At 36.0% G+C, this 7,449-nt stretch overlaps 1 protein-coding gene across 7 annotated transcripts in view; it reads left to right on the forward strand.

Annotated features, from left to right (window-relative positions):
• The window catches only part of BCAS3 (BCAS3 microtubule associated cell migration factor), a 372,504-nt gene that overhangs the window by 21,183 nt on the left and 343,872 nt on the right, over positions 1 to 7,449 (forward strand). The gene's annotated exons all lie outside the window — the stretch shown is intronic.

Here is a 7,449-nt window from a genome sequence, read left to right on the forward strand (position 1 = left end):
ATACCAGGGAACATTTTAGAACTAAGTTAGTTTGCTTACTTGCATGTTGGGAAATCTTGTCTGTGACCTTTCACAGTTAAATACTGACCCTCTGTTGTTCAGGGTCTGGTTCTAGGCTTCTTAAAGGCACCTAACAACTTTCTAGCTTATTTTCAATTTCAGCAGCATTTTACTTATTCACTCTCTCTAACTTATCTGGGTAAACTATTCTGGAGCCTGTCTACTTTGAAATGGTTGCCATGTTTCCCTTCAGGGTGAATGTAGTGCACTCCTAGTGAGACTAAGGTTCTTGAAAAGTTCAGTTGTATGACAGATTTTGCTAGCACATTATGTGTTATTTAACTGGAGAATACAGCTTAGTTAACTTACAAAAAATAATGAACTGCACTTTCATTGAAATACTCAATTTAAGAAAGTTAAAGTTATAATGGATATGTGTTGTTTCAGTGTCTACTTAAGCAAAAAAATACACAAACATGCAGTTCTGTAATAAGTTTTTTTTTTTTATTGAGGAACATGATGTGGTCTCTAGGCAAGAATTAAACTTTAGTATAGGTTGAAGTAATTTGAAGTATTTCACTGTATATTAGATGAGAAATAACCTGCTTTTKGGGGGATAATCAGAAAAAATGGTGTTAAACTATTGTTATTTGCTCTTCTATGTCATTTAATGAGAGTCTCTGCCTCCCTTTCCCCCAAAGGAAAAAGGGAGAAGTAAAATACAAATTGGTGCAAAGAAAATGTACCTACAAAGTCTATTTTCTCTGATAATGAAATAGTGCTTTGTGATTTTTTATTTTTTTTCCTCAATCTAGTAAGTTACACTGTTTATGAACTTCTTCAGGGAGTTATTGTCTTTCTCTTAATTGCTTATATTTAGCATTTGACAATGATAGTTGTTACGCTGGAAAAAGTATTCAAATTAGCTCATATTAAATTAAGTCAAACCTTTTAAAAACATGTTTTGCTCTCTTTTTACATGGCTTGGTTTAAATAAATCTTTGATTAAAAGTACATGAAGGTATCATTGACCAGTATCTGGAATCAGATAAAAGTAAAGCTGTAATAAGAAGCCTTAGATAACTAACACATAAGCTTTAATGATTCTGAACAAAATAAAAGGAATTTGTAAAGGAGAAGCTGATTACCATCAGTAGGCTCAAACGCTATTTTACTGCAAAGCTGTAAAAAGGGAATTGTTGAAAGTGGGACTCTCTTGGTGGATGGATTTAGCACGTTCCTTGAAGCAGATCTTAGTTTATGATAAGAAGCGCATTCCCAGGTGTGAAAGGAAAGCCCATGGTTTTAACTTGGTGACTTTACAGCAGTAGAACTTAATAGTTTGTCAACTATTTTGCTAAAATACTGTGGTCCTTTGATGTTAGATTCTCTCTGCTGCATCATGTTCTTCATAGCATAATAAAGCATTGTTTAATAAGAGTTATTTCATGCAGGCTTATTGCAAAGGAGACCTTCTCAAATCTGATTTAACAGGATAAGCKCTCCCAGTAACAGGAACGTGGTGCAAGACCTGGTGCTGGCCTTGCACACTGCCAGCTCAGATCCAACAAGGTTTATTAGTTCAGGCTCTGTGCCACACTAGAGCAGTTAAATGGCTTCTGGAACTGTTCTGGCCTGGCAGCAGCACACCAGTATTCATACAGGGTTCTGTTTGAGCTAATAAACCAGGCAAGACCTGACCTGGCCCAGCATAACAATATTTTTGATGTCTCTGTGGCACAGTTAATCTGCAGTTTAGATAAGATGTCTGTAATTAATGGAAGGATGTTTGTTGTTAACCCCCTAAAATGTATGCATTTACTATTCTCTGTGAGCTTGCTGTATTTCACTCACAAAATTTAGGGTCAGAAATGGAGAGAAAGCTAGCTAGTAAGAAGCAGAAGGACTTTGTATTATAGCTGATTGCAAACCAGAATGCATTCACTCTCTGCCACAAAATGTGGCAGGACTTCATTGTTTCTCTGGAGAGCAAGGTTCAAAAGAGTCTACTACTGAAAACTTCTGTCTCTGATTTTTCTGAGGTTTACCCTGGAGGGGGCTAAATAATAATTGTACACTGGAATTTTTACAGCTAGTCTTTTCCATAGTTACACAGTAATATTCTGTTTTAGGTGAATGTTATGAACCTCCTCTGCCACAGCTGGCATGCATTGTGTTGTCTTGAGGAACAGAGGCACAAATATTGAAAAAATAGGCATTTGACAGGTCAGTTGAAAATGAAAATAATTTTTGATTGCTTGTTCAGGGTAGGCAGGGATTTCTTTGATTGTGCAAAGACTGTAAATCTCTTGTTAACAGGAGCTACGAAATATTTTATGAAGTTGTACTTGATAGTTGTAAACTGTTTGTGTTTGGTGTCTGGGATGCTTCTTGCACTATCATAGAAAAGAGAATAGCATGTCAAGAAAAATTTGGAGGGAGTGCTKTTGGCCACAACACAATGCTGAGCTGAAGGATTTATTAGAGTAGTATTTTCCAGAACTGGTTATGTCTATTGCTGTAGACAGTGAACATCAGAGCGTGGGCGTTATTTATGATTGAAATCACAGCTAGTACTGAGCTAAATTATGACAACTAAATGTGGGTGGTAAAAAACAGATTGGCTTGTAATAGGATTTGAGGAGATAAGGCATACCAGCTGCAGGAATTCCTTTATCCACTAGAATATTGCTTTTATCTTTTGTGGTAACTAAAGGGAAAAATTCYAGAAGGGCATTTAATGCAGATGCAGTTTTCAAGACAAGACTATTGGTCAACCTGCTGCTCCAAACACTCCCTGGTGGTGGTTGTAGTTATGGGGGGTCGGGGAGAATTGAAAAAAAGAGCCAGCAGGACTGCAGATTGTGTACATTATTGTCAGAACATTKTTTTTTTTCTTTTGTTGTTGCCAGTGGTCCAATAAAGTTTGGAAGCTGATAGGCCATTTTTCAGCATCAATTATCTAGTTGCCTGTTCATATTAAGACTGGAATTATGTGTGATCTTGCATCATAAATATAGTGAGTGTCTGTATCTGTATGCATTAGTTCAAATGAGATTGATTTGGCTTTTATCTTAATATATAGCCTGGAGTGGTTTCCCTTTTGGCCCCATAAGCCAAAATATGTAGAAGGTCCTTTATTTTTTTTCTTCTTTCCTTCCCCCCCGGTGATGTAATTACATCAGAACATAGCCARCTGATTTCCCTGGCCTGAAGAAAGGAACCTTTAATTGAAACGTATCCAAACAATCATCTACTTAAATCAGATAGTTCTCTTTAAATGAATCCTGGAATAAGTAGGAAATAAGTTCATGTCTTTTGATCCCAATTAAGTCTTTGCTGTCTTCAACAGTAGATTATGGCTTTGATTATTCTCTAAAGCTTGGAACATAAATGGCTTTTCTGGAGACTGAAATCTTACCATATGATCAATCTTCAAGCTTAAGAGAGCAGATAACGTTGCATATCTGATGCTCAGAATAAGAGAACATCTCTATCTGGATGCTGTCAGTCCCAGAGAAAAAAAAAATCCAAAAACCTAAGCCTTGACATTTTGTGTGCCACGTGCTGCATTATCAGCCGAGCCATCTGGTTGGCACAGCTTCTTAACATGCCTACCTCTCCGCTTTCAAATCTGCATGCTGTGATTGAATTTAGTACTTATTCATATGTATACAGGTGCCTGGTTTGCTGCATTTGCCTGGTTCTGGATTTCTGTGTTCAGATATATCAAGTGTATAGAGGAAAGATGATGTGTTTTGAGACTTCAATTGTTAGAAGGGAAAAAATACTGAGTGATAGATGTAAAACAAAACGAAGCTGAGACTCTACCAGTTAAATGTAGCTACCATTCTCTGTGAAAAAGAAAAAATAGTTGGTAACATTATTTTAGTTAATGATGGTGAGGAAACCAAGCAAAAATGAGGATATAAACTGCCTCCTCCTTGAGCTTATGATCCAAATTAGTGATACTCTCACTGCTACTCGAGTTCATTTGCTTTGGGCTTCCTCTTGCACAGTATGACTCTATTTAGCTACACTAACCTAATTATTTATACTTTGTGCAATACAGGTTCATATTTTCACTGCTCCTCTAGATGAGGAACCTCAATTTCTCCATTCTTTTTTTTTTCCAATTATTGCAATTCTTTTTGTCTACCAAAGTCATTATTCTGAAGTTTTAAGAAGTGATGTGGCTGCATCCATTTCATGTCCTAGCAAGAACCTTCTTTTGCTCTTCATGCTGTTTTCATTTATCCATTAGAATACTGCATTTATGGGCTAAAGATTGAAGGCTGGAATGAACTTGAAAAGCAAAAATTAATGCAGACTAGCTTTGCATTTGAAAACCTGAAAGAGATGGAAGTTCAAATTCTTTTGCAGGTTTATCTCTCTACTCTTTCTTACATCTTTGATTTTGGTAAAATAAAATGTGAACCTCAAAAGCTGACTCAACTTTATGTGCAGGTATACTTAAGAGCTATAATATTTAGGTTGCTTTCTAAAGAAAGGCAGATGTGCGTTTTGTATATATTTAACCACTTGGGTGGCTTAGCAGTTTAAGTCCCTCAAGGCTGAAATAATTGCATGGTATATGTAGGAGAGAAACTAGCCCTGCAAGCTGAACAAGCAGTAGCAGTTTGTAGCTAGATTTGGTTTGTTGTGATTGGATCATGCAGGTGTGTGTTTAAATTTAGGTATTCTGTAACTTATGTAGGTTGTTACRGTGTAATGAAGGTTAATGTGTATGGATTGTAGAAATTACAGAACAGGATTTTCAAGCATAGCAAGTAAGCCTTTTATAGCTGTTATAGGGAGGAAATTTGGAGCATTATATTTTAAAATACTAATTTCTCTGAAGATGTATGGACTGACCTCTATACTATCTCTTCAATTCTCACCACATCATATCAATGTTTTAGACCAATAAACTTTAATTTTTCACCATATCAGTCTGATATGTCTTTGTTTTTTAAGCAAGATTAAATCAAAATATAATATTTTCTTAATTAATGTGTGACTCTAAAAACATTGATCAACACCAAATATTTCAAAGTATCTTTTCCATTTTCACATAGAAGCTATTTTGTTAGCTAAGAATAAAATTACTGTGTTCTGTGAAAGGAAAAAATTTTCTGTGAACATAAATAGCTCTGTCTCTTTGACCAGAAATCTGTAATGTTTACACTGAATGTGAAACCAATACAAAGTATAAGGACTTCTTGTAGGGGTATGCTGGAAGTAAGTCGGTCCAGWGTCGGTCCAGTGTTGTTGCATTGTCCATTAAATCAAAGCCAGTTACTTCAATATTATTTAAGGAAAACCCAGCTCCTTATTGCTTCTCTATCYGTCTAGTGTTTATCCTTGTCTCTTCAGCTCTTGAACTGTACAGCTCTTTTGAACCTCTTTATTTGTGTGCTAATTCTCTGAATACTTCTGCTTGCTGCAGTCAGGAATTGCTAAGATACGCTCTCCAACCACCTGTTGTGCCCTGTTGACTCTTGCTGTTACTTCTTGCAGCTCTGCTTTCTTGCCATCTCAGAAATGGAAAGGGTGGAGGAGACAGCAGATACTTAGATTATACTGAAGTTGAAGCAGCTTCTAGGCTGATAACTTCTGGGGGATGTCGGAAACCAGTATGATGATGCATGTATTAGAGGCTTTGATATTTGAAATGTCTGGGTGATGCTAGGAGATGGGTGAGGTGGAATGAGGCAATGCTGATGGGCTAGAACATTAATCCAAAAGGAGCGCGTGAAGGTCTGGGATGAGGACAGCAGTCACAGCTTCGCTGGTCAGGAGTGATGCTGAGTAATGTAGTTAGAGCTTATCTGTGCAGGAAATAGAGCGTTTATAGATACTAGCCTGAAGCTGAGGAAAGAATTCACACACTATTTTTAGGACTGACTCAAACCTCTTGACTTTTGTTTGAAGTAGCAAGTATGCTTTTCTGCATTTCCATTCAATAACAAATGCACAACAGAGCAGACACAAAATGGAGGTGGTGATTAAAAAAATGTTAGAAGAAAGAATTTTTCCCTGCAAGGAAGAAGTGAGACAAGGAGTGCAAACCATGCATGATGAATGCCAGCCATGTTACTTAATGCGTTTCCAGGTAGTATTTGGCTTCTAGACTGATGTGGGGCAGAACTGCAAATGCAACGCAATTTTCAAGATACAGATAATTCTTAAGAGGGGACCTAGCTCAGCAGCAGAATTCATTACATTATTAAGTTGCCATGATGGAACTCAATCAGATGAATATATTTTTCTAGTATATAATTCTAAATGAATATGTTCTATCTGCTATTGCTAAATAGGTCAGAATTTGACATTTATATAGTGCATTATTAGTCAAGGGAAACAAGGACACTTTATTCAATATACAAATCATTCCCATGGTTTTGAGTATCTTCTGAGTTCCTATGAAAATTAAGGGGTTGCTATTGTTTTTCTTCAAAAATGTGTTTTTATTACTTAGTGGTTTTTTCWTTTACTATTATTATTATTAGCATTATTGAGAGGCCTTAGCTTCAAGAGAGATCTCTTCACAGCTTCATCAGAAGTACAGTACATAAACTGTTTTGAGCCTATGCATGTGAATAACCTTTCGACTTCATGAAGTTCTGAAGTTGATTTGTCTGAAATGTCATTTACCCGGAGATTTTTTTCAGGTTTTTAAGTATACTAACTGCAGGGTTTTTTTTTTTGTTTGTTTTTTAACATATCATTTGGTTAAATGGAGCTGTAGATAAGGTGCCTTGTTGGCAGGAAAGGCAGTTTTCATTACTCTAATTGTGTGATTTGTCAGGATTTTCAGCTTTTTATAAATGCTGTAGTGTTATATGACAGAATTAAAAGGATTTAGAATAAAAGGAGTTTAAGAAAAAGACTTTGCAACAGGATTTCAATACTTTTTACATTTGATGGATTTAGCTAGTTGCTTTTCATTTCAATCACCCTGCATTTTGTTAAACACTGTATAGAGCAGGTGTGTGCAACGTCAGTATATTGCACATGCAAATAAACACAATTTTAAATATGAAGATTAATCCACTATAACTTGGAAGATTTAATTCTATCCCAGAACTAAAAAGGGTTGCTGAGTCCATTAAGCATTGCAGAGAACAACACATGTTGTTTTTTTGCAATCTCATGAACAGGACTGCTATTAACCTGATTTAATGCTCTACAGAGTCCTCAAAAATAATGTGCTTTTCCTCTCATGTATTAATAGCTACATTCTGAAAATACATATTTGAAATAAATAATGGTTTTATAAATGATGGCTTTGGTCAGTACAGTCTCAAACCAAAAGTTTTAAGTGTTTTTGTACAGATTTTGCAAATATGCTTTGTAGATATTAACAACTGAGATTCCTGCTGACTTTGTGCAGTTGTTTCCTGCCCTCATCTTTAAAGCCTTCTTCCTTCCCCCTTCCTTGATAAA

Source organism: Rhea americana, unplaced genomic scaffold (genome assembly GCF_003343005.1).
Source record: "Rhea americana isolate MKP2758 unplaced genomic scaffold, rheAme1 scaffold_194, whole genome shotgun sequence".
NCBI lineage: Eukaryota > Metazoa > Chordata > Aves > Rheiformes > Rheidae > Rhea > Rhea americana.